Source organism: Rhagoletis zephyria, unplaced genomic scaffold, assembly GCF_001687245.7.
Source record: "Rhagoletis zephyria isolate East Lansing unplaced genomic scaffold, Rhagoletis_zephyria_1.1 Rzeph_scaffold_00558, whole genome shotgun sequence".
Taxonomy (NCBI): Eukaryota; Metazoa; Arthropoda; class Insecta; order Diptera; family Tephritidae; genus Rhagoletis; species Rhagoletis zephyria.
Window position 1 is genome coordinate 164,145 of NW_016157642.1, and position 15,454 is coordinate 179,598.

At 35.8% G+C, this 15,454-nt stretch overlaps 1 protein-coding gene across 1 annotated transcript in view; it reads right to left on the minus strand.

The window, feature by feature from the left end:
• Positions 1–15,454, minus strand: part of LOC108360343 (uncharacterized) — a 164,416-nt gene that overhangs the window by 95,018 nt on the left and 53,944 nt on the right. The gene's annotated exons all lie outside the window — the stretch shown is intronic.

Sequence of the window (15,454 nt, forward strand, 5' to 3'; positions counted from 1 at the left end):
AATCACATTTTGACCGATAACTCAGTTATCGATAAATTTATCGAAAAATATCGATAGCCTATACTTCCTTCCAGACTATTAGCTGTCTGGATGTCAAATTTCAAGAAAATCCGTCTTGCCATTCTCACGTGATTGAGGAACAGAAGCGTGAACATCCAAACATCGCTACATTCACATTTATAATATTATTAAGATGAGACAATAAAGGTTATAATGAAAATATTTAAGCAGGACTAATGTAAGATAAACAAAACTGGCACAGGTATTAGGTTGTATAAATTTAGAATAAAATAAAACTTTGTGATATTACTATGGCTAAATATAATTACATGTATATATACGTACGAAGAGGGCACATCTCAGTGTAACAGGTAGCTAAGTTGTCTAGGTCTTTTCCCTCTAATTCCTGCTTAAGTAGTTTAATTTTTCCATCCCTTGCCTGCATAGCTTGCAGTTGAAAATCAATGTCTTCGGAGTCACTGACTGCTATGACGTTATCACAATCGAGGTAATTTCTACTGAGAGCATCGACATGGGGCATGTTTGCTCCTGCTCGATGACAGATTGAGTAGTCGTAATTTTCGAGTTCTAACGCCCATATGGCAATGCGACTGTTTATTAACTTTTTACTTAGAGTCTGAGCGAGTGAATTGCAATCTGTAATAATTTTAAATCTGATACCCTCTAGAAATACACGAAATCGACGGAGGGAATAAATGATTGCCAAGGTTTCCAACTCGAAACTATGGTAACGACTTTCCGCTTCCGTTGCTCGTTTGAAAAAATATGCCACTGGGTGGAAACCTGACCCCTCTTATCTCTGCAGAAGTATTGAGCCAAACCCCTGTGAACTAGCATCACAGTGAAGTTCTGTTTCCTTATGAGGACTATAGATTGACAATACAGAGCTTGATGCTAACTTTTCTTTCAGGGTGTTAAATGCTCTTTCACATTCCCTATAAAAATTAACTTTTTGATCGAATTTTCCATTCCCCTTAATAATGTTAAATAAAGGTCGTGCTATAAGCGAAAAGGATTGAACAAACTTCCGAAAATAAGAACAAAGCCCAACGAAGGCCTTTACCTCCCGTTGGGTTCTCGGTTGTGGGTAATTCCAGATAGCTATTTTGTGCGAAACCGAAGGTTGTATGCCCTCTGCTGATACCCTATTTTCTAAGTATTCTATTTCATAGTAAGCAATTTTACATTTTTCTAGTTTGAGCTGCAATCCGTACTCGGCTAAACGATGCACAACTCGTTTCAACAAATTAAAATGTTCGGCTACAGTCTTAGTTCCCACCACAATATCGTCCATGTAAATTCTAATTTCATTTTTCGATATAAAATCTTTAAAAATCCTGGTAATAAACCGCTGAAAAATAGCTGGCCCATTTTTTAGGCCAAATGGCATTCTCAAGAATTCATATTGCCCTTGAGGGACTACAAAAGATGTATACGGAATTGATTTAATTTCCATCTTAATCTGGTAGAATCCTGATTTTAAATCTAGTACACTAAAAATTTGTTTCCCTCCTAGGTACTCTAAGCAATCTTCAATTAATGGTAGTGGATAATTACCCCTGGCGATAAGTTCGTTTACGTTCCTATAATCAATACACATCCTCGTTTCTCCAGACTTTTTCTTCGTTAAAACAATTGGAGATGCGTACGCTGATTCACTTAGCCTTATAATTTTTTTCGCTAGCAATTCTTCGATGATTCTATCTACCTCGTTTTTCTCTGCAAACGAAAGTCTTCTTGGTCTGGAGAAGGTTGGAATGTCTGATATTAAAATAATTCGCGCTTCGTACTCACAATCGGGCAATTCTTAAGTTACTTTTTCAATGTATGTTGTTTTCAGCATTTTTTCGAAACGTTTCACATCAGTAACCGATAACGTAGGGTTCATATCAAAATTTCCCTCATCTTGCGTTATCCCAATTTCACAAATATTAAACGATTCGTTTCCCAAGTTTTCTTTTCCTTCAACAATTTTCACAATTTTCGTATTTTGTACTTCAAGTTTGTTTTTATTTAATTCATTTTCACTTTCTATATACCCATGATTCAATAATAAATCAATTAATTAATTATTGAATCATGCTATACACCTATCATTAAGGATTTTGGAATTATATTTATTTCCGTGTTCTACACGTTTGTATAAACTTATATTGAATAGTTTCAAAAAATCATTTCCTAGCAATAATGGAAATGGTAATATTTCGTCTGATAATACAAAAAGCGGTAAGGGTTTGATGGTATTAGCATATTTAATTGCTGCATTAATTTTCCCAAATTATTTTTTTCGTTGGCTGCCCACTCCTCTAAATTGCGAATTTACTTCGGTGTGTAATTTAAGTTGGGGATTCGCAGATGCAGCCAAGGATCTTCGAACAAAACTATTCGGACTGCCCGTATCAAAAATCGAAAGGAATTCAAAAACTGTGGACTACATTCATAATTTCTATTAAAAGCGACACTCACCCATTCTCTACTTTCTACGCGTTCAAAATCAGCTTCCCTCTCAAGAGCGGCGACTACTCTCAGTGGGCAGTTTACATATTGGTGATCCGTCTTACGGCATTTAAAACATGCTCCTTTTGGACGTTTTTCGTTCGGGCACTCGGATGCATAATGGCCATATTTCGTACAATTATAACACCTTACCTCTGCACGCTGGGGAACCGCTGCACTCGTTGTTTTTACCGTAGCTGCCTGGACTAGTTTTTCGTATTTAGGCAAAAGTTGCTTCAATTGCTCGGTGGTGGATACGTTGGAAAAAATGAAGCTATTTGCCGACTTGTCTCGCAGCCCATCCACTATGTATTCCTCTGCTTCACTAACCAATGCACCCACAGCGATTTCTTGCATTGTTAACACATAGAAATGGAGTCTCCGATTTTCTGTCCCAAGCTCGAGACTCCAATTTCCTAAAAACGTCTCTGGCATTTAATGTTCTGCCAAACTCCTTCAGTAGCATAGTCTTCAACTCGGTCCATGACGAAAACGTTATGGTTCTTAGGAGCAATTGAGCACTCCCGGTCAGCACTCTACGAGCGAGTAGCAATTTTGTTTTCTCGTTGCAACTATAGGTTTGCGTTGTCAGCTCGAAGCAGGCCACCCATTTACGAATGCCATGATGGTTGTCTCCACTGAATTTCTCAATCGAGCATTCGATGTCATTCAGGCTAAAAGTTAATTTTCGCTCGGTCGTATCTCTGATCTCCATTTCTTCCAATTCTCGTCGTTGCTTGCAAATACGCAAGCGTCGTTCCAAGTCTGCTTCAATTCGCGCTAAATCACCGGCGTCGCTTTTGTCGGTTGCCGCCTGTACCTCATGTTGCTCACGACCGCCTTTTTGTATGCCCACCTCGTCACCGTTCTTTTCAGAAATGGCGACGTTTGTTACCTGAGTACAGTTGGTCGCGCGTGCCTCTTCATCCACGCTGGTGTTTTCGCCTGGATTTTGAGCTACCGGAGCAGTACCCACTACACCTTCCAATAATGAACGTAGCTGCGAAATTGTAGCTGTCTCAGGGAATTCAACCCCCATGTCTCTCAGGGCTGCTATTACGTCCTCTTTCGACGCCATATTTTACTAGTCACTTCTTAAGATCACCTTCGGTACTCTTAAGTTGCCTTTTCCTTAGCTTCCGTCCACTTAAGTTGCTTTACTTCCTAAGTTCTCAAGTTTTATAAATTCACTCCGGACACGATGTATTTTAGGTATTTTAAATTATTAAATTAATACTGTTCGGTCCACACCTGAGCTTTAGCAAATAAACGACCGCTTTCGATAAGTGTTCAATCAACAATCCTCTTTATTTCAATGGCCTTCGACCAGTGTTGCCATCTGGCCCCTATATTAGTAGTCTACAGGGTTGCATTAGCATTAAACTAGTAGGTTGCCACAGATTTAAGATTTATTTAAGTCTTTTACATTAGTTTACATTACTTTAGTGCCTTTAGTTTTTCTTGCTTCCTATTGTTAAAAAGTATGGCCGTTTTTGCAATATTTGATATTTTCTAACTAAAAATAATTGATAATGGGCGTGTGAATAAAAACTAAGGAATTGATTTTTCTTAAAATCCTACACCTTTTATAAAAATTTCGTTATAATAAATCGAGTAAAAGGTCTGAAATTTTAAGAAAAAGTAAATTTTTTTTTAATTCATACGGCTCAAGAAATGAAAAATTTTAATATTTCAAAACGGTGCACTTTTATAAGGGTATTTTTTCGGTTATCTGGGTGGTCTTCTAAAGTTTATTGTGGTAATTATTGGGTAGCTTGTATAAAATTTAGTAATTTAATGGTTTTAATTCTTTTTTTTTTTTAATTTTACTAGGCGGAGTCAGTGGATGGAGCTGTTGGGCGTAGTCAACCCAACAGCGAAATATATTTTCGCTTGCCAGAGGCATTTCTCCCTGAAAATGAGGATGGGGAATGGAAGGTTACTTCAGAAGTGGGCTATCCCTGATATTAGTATTAAGTTATGTTCACCCACAGTAATAGAAGATAGGTTAGAAGACTCTAGGACGAATTTAGAGGCAGGTAGCTTAGGTTTAGAAAACGAACGAACTGTAATAGAGCTAGGTGTAGAAGATTTCAATCCGGTACTTTGTACTTCAAACTGCGATCAGTTTGAAATTGCGGCCCTTTACAAGAGTCCTTTCTCCCTTTATTTGAAGAACTCCCATGTTCTTCTTCTTTAGGACCAAGAAGCTTGGTCAAATAGTCGTCATACACAAACAGACGAGTACTTAACCGAAGGGACTCCTAGAAAGCGAAAGTACAAGGAGGATTTAATTAGCAAAGAGCGGGAATTAGAATATCTCCGCAACAGGGTGACTCAGTTAGAGGAGGTAGAGAGTTTACGAGGGTCAAATTTTGTCTATTCCGGGGCAGGACGGAAGTAGACAAATCGATGAGCTTCTCGGCAAGATACCTTCACATCTTGCGATATGTGTGAGGAACTGCCTCAGAAATTCGTCTAGAACTCCAAAAGGGTATAGATTTGATAGGGAGTTAAAGACTTTAGCTCTGGCAGTTAAATTTTTGTCGCCCGTTGCATTAAGGTATTTGAAGCCCAAATATAAAATTGGCCTTCCAGAAGAACTCTTGAACAATTCGTTCGAGGTAGGCCGAGAGACCCTGGCTGCAGCTCTAGCAGCATTAAAGCCCTGGAGTTGAGAAGCCGGGGCTTCACTGACGCTCAGCGATATGTGTCGATATGCTGTGACGAAATGTCCCTGAAGATCAATTTACAATATGAGAGTAGGGATTATATTGTTGGTCTGGAGGATTATGTTGATGAAAATCGTACCTCCAGGGTCGCCTCCAGGGTTCTCACATTTTTCGTCCAAGGCATTGGCGGGGAGTCTTGGACGCACCCTCTAGCATATTTTCTTGTTCACAAATCGGGTAGAGGAGATGTGATGAAGAAATACATTTTTGAAGCGATAAGTCAACTCCAGGGTATTGGTCTTCATCCCTGCCAATTAGTTAGCGATCAAGGGTCCAATTTTATGAGCTTTTGTAGGATCGTAGGTGTTTCTAAGGAGACCCTTTTTTGAAGTCAATGGCCAAGAAATCGTATACCTTTACGATTCTCCGCATCTTTTAAAAATTACACGGAACTGCATTGAAAACAAGAAGAATAGTCAGTTTTAATGGCAGGCCAATAGATTGGAATGATATAGTCCATCTGCATGAGCAAGGTTGCCTTTCAGATATCAGTTGCACTCATAAATTAAACTCGGCCCATATTAAATCAAACACTTTTCAAAAAATTAATGTTAAGTTAGCTGCTCAAGTTCTCAGCAATTCTGTGGCAAGCGCAATGTTCGCTTTATACAGCTCGGCGCGCCTAAACATTTCTAAGTCACCAAACTATCTTAATACAGCCGAATTTGTCCTTTTTTTCGACAAGTTATTTAATATTTGGCAACCTAAAGCAACCGTTTTCAGCAACTGCGGAACAAATTACTTTTCTGGAGGAAGCCGAGAAGTTTCTTAGTTCTTTGAAAGTTCATGATTACCTTGGTCGTGATATCACCAACTCTTTCTATTTCATTAAGGGGTGGCTACTCAATACATATTAGTAGTTTGCGACGATTGTGGCGTTTTTGGTCACATAAGGGATTCCAGCATTTAATGACTCGAAAATTATGTCAAGATAAATTGGAAAACTTTTTTGGTCATATAAGATGTGAGATTTGATGTGAGAATAACTCCGCAGCGTTTCTCATATCTTTTCAGACAAGCCGCGAAATACGTAGTTTGGCCGGCAGCGAAATAAACGACAACATTCTCAAGTCCATTTGNGGAACACCTGTCACATTTTGAGTGCTCGCAACTTTAACTAGAATATACATTAAATATACTTGGAAAATAAATCTTATTTTATTGTGGACATCCCACAAATTCATTTCAAAAATCGAGAATATTTATGCGGAACATTTCGATTCTACTTGTCATAGGATTGGCTTTTCGCAAATCCTCTTTGAAAAGATGGCAGATGTAGAGCCCTACTATTGTTGTGAAAATTGTAACCCCGACATAATGAAATGTATATATATAAGAATAAGAACATATTTTTTGCTTAACAAATTTAATAAAGAGGCGAAGCAGCCAAATTTTAAAAATACTAAATTTCTGTGTATGACTCATAAATAAGTATAGATAAAGAAATTAAGTGTTATTGAGTTTTTGTTTTTTAATAATTAAACCACTATTTTTTTTTTGTTACTGAGCTGTGTACCACTATTTTTTTGTTTTTTTTTATCANTATCATTAAAATTTTTTTAACAGTGTTACTGAGCTGTGTACCTCTATTTTTTGTTTTTTTTATCATTAAATTTGTTTAACAGTGTTACTGAGCTATTTTTTTGTTTTTTTTTTATTATTAAATTTTTTTAACAGTGTTACTGAGCTGTGTACGACTATTTTGTTGTTTTTTTTATCATAAAATTTTTTTTAACAGTGGTACTGAGCTGTGTACCACTATTTTTTTGTTTTTTTTTTATCATTAAATCTTTTTTAACAGTGTACTGAGCTGTGTACCACAATTTTTTTGTTTTTTTTTTTTGAATGATCAAAATTGCTTTAACAGTATTACTGAGCTGTGCACCATTATTTTATTTTTTTTAACAGTGTTGCTGTGTACTATTTTTTTTAATGATAAAAAATTTTTTAAGTGTTCCTGAGCTACACTATTTTTTTTGGTCCAACATTTATTTTTTTAATGTTGGGCTTTGTGCCACATTTTTTTTTTAATAACAATCTTATTTAAAAATTTAATTTGATGTCTTGGAATGTGATTCTCTCTTATTAATAACAATTGTTGACCCCAAGAGCTTGCTTCTATATGCTGATGTTCTCTACATTTACAGTCGCAATATTTTTTTTATTTTTTTGCTATACTCTATTACAGTTCATAGAAAGGGAATTACTGTGGGTGATTTTGTAAATATTGTATATAAATTTGTACAAAGTAGTTTTCTTGTATGTAGTATTATTAGTCATAGTCGTTTTTTCCAAGTAGATTTGCGTAGTTTTTTCGTATTTCGTGGATTTTGCTATTGCTTAGATTTTCTTATATGCATGCACTTCGTATTTGTAGATAGTATGGGTAAAAATAGGCCTCCTGGGGAACCGAACACCAAAAAAAAAAAAATCGGTAACGCGCCTTTATTGCAACCTCAGTGGTGGTGTGGAAAAGCAATAAGTTAAAAAAAAAAAAAAAGAATATCAATTTGGCAAAAGTAAAACGTATTTCTTTTATTTATGTATGATAAAACACATCATCATAACCACTCTACAAAACGGGATATTAAATAAATGTATGTATAAAGATATTAAACTATAATAATAATAATATATTAATCAATTCACTATTCTTTTGATATATATTTACAGTTGGAAATCATTTATCGTGGTTTACGAAAATTCAGTTTTCTTACCTCTGCAAAATTTGAGGACTTTTCCACTGCTTACATATAGATGATTTCAAAAGTTGCGAAATTTGCATAAAAATGTTAAACGAATTCAACGGTATTTTAATTAAAAGAAAGGTAATCGATTTACCTTTCCTTTGATATATATTAGCACTTGGAAATCATTTATAGTGGTTCAAGAAAATGCAGTTTTCTTACCACTTTGCAAAATTTGAGGACCTTTCCACTGCTTACATATAGATGATTTCAAAAGTTGCGAAATTTGCATAAAAATGTCAAGCGATTTAAATGGTTTTATAATCAAAAGAAAGGTAATTGTTTTAGCTTTCTTTTGATATATATTAAAAATTGGAAATCATTTATAGTGGTTCAAGAAAATGCAGTTTTCTTACAACTTTGCAAAATTTGAGAACCTTTTCACTGCTTACATATAAATGATTTCAAAAGTTGCGAAATTTGCATAAAAATGTCAAGCGATTTAAATGGTTTTGTAATCAAAGGAAAGGTAATCGTTTTATCTTTCTTTTGATATATATTAACAATTGGAATTCATTTATAGTGGTTGAAGAAAATGCAGTTTTCTTAAAACTTTGCAAAATTTTAGGAATTTTACAATTACTACATATGTATATGTTTTTTGCCTCGTTGTAATTCGCCAAAATTCTGTGGTAAAACATTGTTACTAGTCGGTGATGGTGTTGGTGGCATTGAATTTGGTGATGGCGTTAATGATGCTGGTGGTGAATGTCAAATATGTAAACAAACAAAAATATCAATTAAAATTTATAAACATGAAAAGTATCAATGTATACCTTTAGAATATGACTATGTCGGTGATGTTTGCAATCTCAAAGAAAAAACTATAAACATGCTTTCATCATGAGCGAGAGTCTCATTTTTGCTGAGGGAGAAATTTTAATTTGCCTCCAGTAGCGCTTCATTTATTTCACCGAGCCTTAAACATAGTATAATATTAATGGAAAGGGGTATGCAATAAAACAGCTTATTATTGTCGGTGTTGTTGATGGAAAACCGACTGAGGCCGGGCTTCGTAATGCGGCTACTACTACAACAACCACAACTATTCACTGATAAAGGGCCTGCTCGAGGCACGCAATAAAAGCACAAAAACTGCAGCGCTGATGAAAATTTGCAAGACGGTTCCAACATCCTAATTGGTAAAACGTTGCTAGAAATTCACAGCGAACGTGATGCTTTATTCACGCAACACTACAGTTGTAATTGCAACTCGAACAAGCCCAAACACTTCCAACGATGCATATGACATGAAAACACTGCCCCAGTTTTGTATACCCCCAAAAGTGCGTCCAGTCACATTTACATATTCAGTGTTTAAGACCACATTGAAAACTGTATACCTTTAACAAAAATCCCATGAATTTCGCCATGGCCAATCGAAATTTGCATCAAAGCTCAGGAAACTGCTTTGGCCACCAGTTCATCTTCCACCAATACAACTTATTGTCCAAAGAAGATTGGCTGCAGTTGACGATAACACAAGAATGATAAGAGCACTTCACCAATGCACTAATATGTCGCTCTGGAAAGAAATATACATTAATTTATATGTTTTCTTAAAAATAAATGCAAATTTACCTAATTTTTCCACCGGCAGGCACGAATATGATGTTCAAAACAAAAGCAATGACAACGAATTTCACACACATTGATGTATTTTAGCGCAAAACGATAAGTTTCACAAATATTTTAAATTATTGCCTGGAACATGCACATTTATCGTTATTATTGGAAGAACAAGACTTGGCATGTATTTTAAATTACTTATTTAATAAATTCAAAAGAATAAAAACACATTTTTCTAGATTATTTCTCAATTTACATTTCAAAGTTTTTTCTGAAATTTTAATGCAACTCTGTGCGGTGAATGAGAATTAGAAATCAGGCGATCTCAGCTGTTTTCAAATGTAAACAAACAAAATGGCGGTTTCCATACTTGTAAGCCTATACAAAGATTTGTTTTATATAAATAAAAATAAAGTAAACACATGTGCCCGTGCTTTTTACCAAACGGCACACACATGTGATGTGAGCAAGTTTTTAATTTTTTATATGCACAGCACAGTGAGCACACACGTGTGTGAACGTAAAATGTTAGGATGTGCTGCGCATGTGTGTGCAAATACGAACCCTGCTTTTTTGTTGGGTGTAGTGGTAGTAATGTATACGGTTATAACGACCGTCATTTTACAGGCTTATTGGTCTTTTTTTTATGGGCTTTATTTCCGTAATTTAATTTGTTAAGGTCTTAATAAAGCACATTTAGGATTTTTAATTGTACTTTTTTATTTTAATACATTTATTTGTACTTAGTAAGTTCAAATTTATGTATTTAGGGTATTCACAAGATTCAGTAAGCGTCTTAATTAAAAAATTCCATGTTTAAAAATCATAGATTTATGCATACATATTTATATATAGTCCCGGACAAATTAATAGGGTCACGACACCTGGCCAAGTTTAAACCACCGAACGAAAATGCTGCACACAAAAACTGGGCTGGACCTGCACAATAAAAGACACATTAAATATACATAGTTTTATAACAATTTTTATCGCTATTTTTACTTACTTGTAAGTTTGAAACAAAGGCACACAACGCTTATTTTCCACCGCTGAAATCTTTATAAAAATGCTCGAACGCCGAGCCGCACAATTTTGTAATTGCAACTGCACAATAAAAGATGCATTAAATATACATAGTTTTATAATAATTTTTATTGCGGTCTTTACTTACTTGTAAGATTGGAACGAAGGCACACAAAGTTTTTATTTCCCACCGCTGAAATAAATTTTTATTTAAATGGCTGAACGCCAAGCCGCACATTTCACAAATTAATTGCAAGTCACGATTGCTGTGTTTTGTTCATTTTTCTTTCCGCGAAATTTCACCATCCATATGCATGCAACGTGTGCGAGTGAATAAGATATTATAAAGCAGTTCAAAAATTATAAGATGTTGTTTCATTCTAAGATTTTTTCATAGGGAATTCTCACATGTACTATTTATGTATTAGTGACAATCGAAAATTTCTGTGAATGTGTTCTAGTTTCGGTCATTCGAGTTTTGCAGGGTATCTATCGTAATAAGATGTGTTGTATCTTTTTTGTTTTTAGGCGGTTTTGCTGGAATAGGGATGTGAGCGTCGTGTAGCATTTCTTTTTAAACTGCATGTTTTGCGTATGGGTGCGCGATCGTTTTTTATTCTGTCGAGGAAATTCCAGATGATGTGGAGTGGATGCTCATAATTGATAATGGATTTCGTGGCTAGATTTGAGTTTTTAAACCGCAGACTTTGAAAATCTGTGATTCGCGCTTCTATTTTGAGCGTGGGTATGGGAGTTGTTTTAAGTAGTCCAGAAGCTGTTCTGTAGCATTTATATAGTTCGGTGTTAAGTGTTTTGATATTTTTGTTGGATGTCCAGCCGGAGTGTGAGGTAGTGTTGTAAAATACCTTCAGTGAGTGTACGACAAATAGCAATTGCGGTGTCTATGAGTGGGCCTTTTCGTTTAGGGCACATGACTTTGAGTAAATTGTTGACTTTCTTAAGCTGGTCTTTTTGGACACTAATATAATTGTTCCACAACATATTTTTTGAAAACTGTACTCCTAGTATTCTCAAGCTATTTTGTAAAGGTATTCTTCGTCCCCGAATAAGGACTGAACTGACATTGCAATTATTTTTTCCGGCAAACATAGAGGGCTGTTGTTGCTTCGATGGGTACTGAGGAGCATGTGCCCATGGCCCAATTATTTATATTTTCGTCAAATTTTTGAAGACTTTGCACGACCTCTTCATGTGTTCCAGACGCAGCTGCAAAGATATTGTCTGCCTATATACCTATATACGAAATACCTTGCACATTCTTTATCTGCTTTAGTAAGGAATTAGCGTAAAAGGTATAACGTACTTGTTGACGACGACTGAATACATTTACACTGGATTTAAAATACAAAATTTGGTATTTATTGCGATTTCCAATCTTAGTGAAACGTAAGGTATAAATGTAGGACAATGTTAAAGTTGCTGCTTGCTTGCTTATTGGCCGGTTAGTTGGTTTGTTTGCCGGTTTGCTTGTATGTTTCAAAATTGGTGTTCTTGTTCGAGCGTCTTCTTCGGCTTTTAGATTGGAAATGCGATGAGTATGAGAAATTGCGGGATATTTGAACATATAAAATGGAAAATGTGCATAAAGAAAATGTGGTACAAAGAATACAAGAATACAAAGTAAAAACATGATGACAGGGTTGCCGTAAGCTTTGGTGAATATTAGGCTGGGCTGGTGTTATAAATCGACAGTACTACTGAAAGAGGCGAACCCTGTGAACCTCCGTTTTCTAGTTTCCTTTCCCTTGAAAGGTATCCGTCGACTCTGGCTGTAGTCCTTCGATACGAGAGGAAGGAGAGAGAGAGCTTAAGGATGCTCATGGGTAGTCCACATTAATGCATTTCTTTTATTACTTCCGTAGATACTACTCTATCGTATGCTTTTGCCAGGTCTGCAGAAAAAACGACCGTATGTTCTCTGCTTAAGTACTTCAGTTGTCTTTCTAAAGTATGTGTTAAAGTGTATACTCCATGTTTGGGTATGAACGCTTGTTGTTCTGCTTCCAGCTCATTGCTGAAGCTCTTCCATATTCTGTTGGCTAGAATTTTGTCAAATGTTTTCGCTAATGTGGGCAAGAGGGATAAGGGACGATATCCTTCAAGAGAGTTTGGGTTTTTCCGGGTTTGCATGCTTCCATCCATGTGGATATACTCCTGTATCTAAAATTCTACTAAATAGACTGCATATACGGATTTTAGGGTGATGGATGCGTTCTTTAACATTGAATAGGTTATTTTGTCATGGCTGGGAGTGGTTCCTTCAGAAGTTTTGAGAGCTGCCTCAAGTTCTTGGAGCGGACTATTTTGGGTTACTTGCTTCGACTGTGGTGGTTGTGGTAGATTCTCAACAATCAAGTAATTTTTTTGGTCAATGATAGTTGACTCAAACGACTCATTCGAGCTCGCTGCGCTCCAATGTGCTCCTAGGGTTTCAGCAATCTGTTCTGGGTGTTTCAGTACAGCATTGGCAGTTAGTATCTGTGGGAAACAGAAGAAACGTTGGCATTTGATCTTATGCCAAAGGTGCTTTGGGTCGTATGGGATTAAGCGAGTTTAGAAACCCATTCCATGAATCCTGTTTGGCTTGTTTACATGCTTTTCGTACCGCCGCATATGATTTCCCTATTGTTTGCTGTTTGGTTCTTTTTAAACCGTTTCCATCAATCGTTTTTGACTTTTATAAGATTTGCAATCTGACTGTTGAACCAGACTGGGCTATTGTGTTTAGGTGCTGAAAAGGTGGTGGGCATGGCTTCGTGGGCATGGCTTCGTTTGCAGCTTTCCTCAAAACTTTTTTTTTTATTTGGGCGGCTTCCCTGTTGACGTTAACTGACTGAGTGAAATTTTGTGAGTAGACGTTAGTTTTAATTGTAAATAGAGGCCAATTTACCTTGTTCGTATTAAACCTGGGGTTGATTCTGCTGTTGATGCATGTTGTTGAAAATTAGGATTGGAAAATGATCGCTAGACCCTGACGGAGGAAGACAAATTCATGTCAGAACCAGAGCTATAACTCCGCATGTCATTGAGACGTAAACATTTGTTAAAGTATTTCTCGCGTTAGCAGTAGGGGAGACCCGTGGTTGAGTATTACAAATTGTTTATCGTTTGCAAAGTCTTCCCATCATTTTCCGTTCTGATTTGTTTTCTTTGCACCCCAAAATGTGTTATGTGCGTTTAAGTCACCACCCAGTAAATGATATCCGTTGTGGTAGGTGTGTATGGCGTCCAGGTGTTGAGCTGTAAAATATAAGTCTTTCTCGCGGTATATGTTGGTTATGTGCAGGTCTTTTAACGCGTGTATGGTGATACATTGAAAGAGAAGATTATTGTTAGATAGTTTGTAATTAGAAGTATTCAAAGTTTCATTTACGAGGATTGCAACACCCGCTTTGGAATATGAGTAAGTTTCCACATCTTTATAATGTGGAAGATGTAAAAGGTGTTTATTTTTGAAGTGAAACTTCTTTAGCGGCGGTTGGTTGGTTGGGAGTAAATTGGCAAATTCAACGGAAATTGCACATGGAAATGGTGCAACGGAAATGGTTAGGGCTGAAACAAGTGCTTCTTGAGTGTATGCACATGGTATTAACTTAACAAAAACTTGCTAATAAAAAGTTAAAGAATAACACTTAGAAAAACCCCAATACAAGAATGGAAGTAAAGGTGAGTACTTACATACATAGATAAAGAAAAGGATAAAGGCAAAGGTAAAAATAAAAACGTAAACAAAGATGCGTAAAGATAAAGGCAAAAACGAAGGCCAAGGTAAATTTAAACACTTTACTTATAAGTATAATGGCAAAGGTGAAGGGGAATATCCCCGCAAACATATTCGGAGCACTCAGAATTTTTGAGTCCGAAAAGAGTTCTACTATGTAAGAAATATGAGTATCAAAATAACAAAATATTTTCAACTCATATAGGCCACATATATGAACCAAATCATGAGCCGGCACTTTGTGGAAATAAAAAAACATTAAATATTTGCAATTTGTATCGAAAATTTTGTTATAAATTTTTTGTCAACATAGGCATATGAAATTAGACTTTTCTGAACCGAAATCTTTTTGATTGGCATCCCCGAGTGCGGAAAATTTGTGAGAGCTGTTTGGAAACGTTTAGTCATCGATGAAGTTGCTTGCCAAACATGGAAAAATGTTGATAATAAAATTTCGCTTTAAAATTTAGCCATAACTGCTGCGTTTAAAGGTATTTCTCTTCAGAAATGATGTGTTGTTGTTTTAATTTAGGTATTTTGTATTATATCTTTATAGAAGCCTATTGCAGAAAATTTTCTAACAAAGCGGATTTTAAGAAATTTACAACAAAATGGTTTCAAACTGCACGGGACCGTGTTAACTATAAAGCAAAACAAATCAAACTATAAATTCATTAATAGCAACGTGCGCATTAGTATACATACATATAGTATTATACAACACACAGCAAGCACATATGTAGATAATAAAGCTGTTTATTGAAAATAACTTTTTTAGAGCTTTTAATTAGGTAAAGTTGTAATTGTGATATATGTATTTACTCGTGAGTAAACGTAGTGTTAACTTGAACTATAACTTAAACTATGTAAACAGATCATTAGGTTTTATTCCTAGGGTATGTCTATCTGGCAACGCCCTAACTAATGTCAATAAGAAATAAAAGAATAATAAATACTCTCTTCCGGTTGGGCACTTATACGACGACGACGTGTTTTATTTGCTATACAAGAAACGATATCGAAGAATATCACAGTGGCGACGAAGTAAAAACTATTGTATCAATTTTTAAACGGGAAGCAAGTGATTTGGCAACTGGTGAAAACAATATCTTTGTGATATGGCG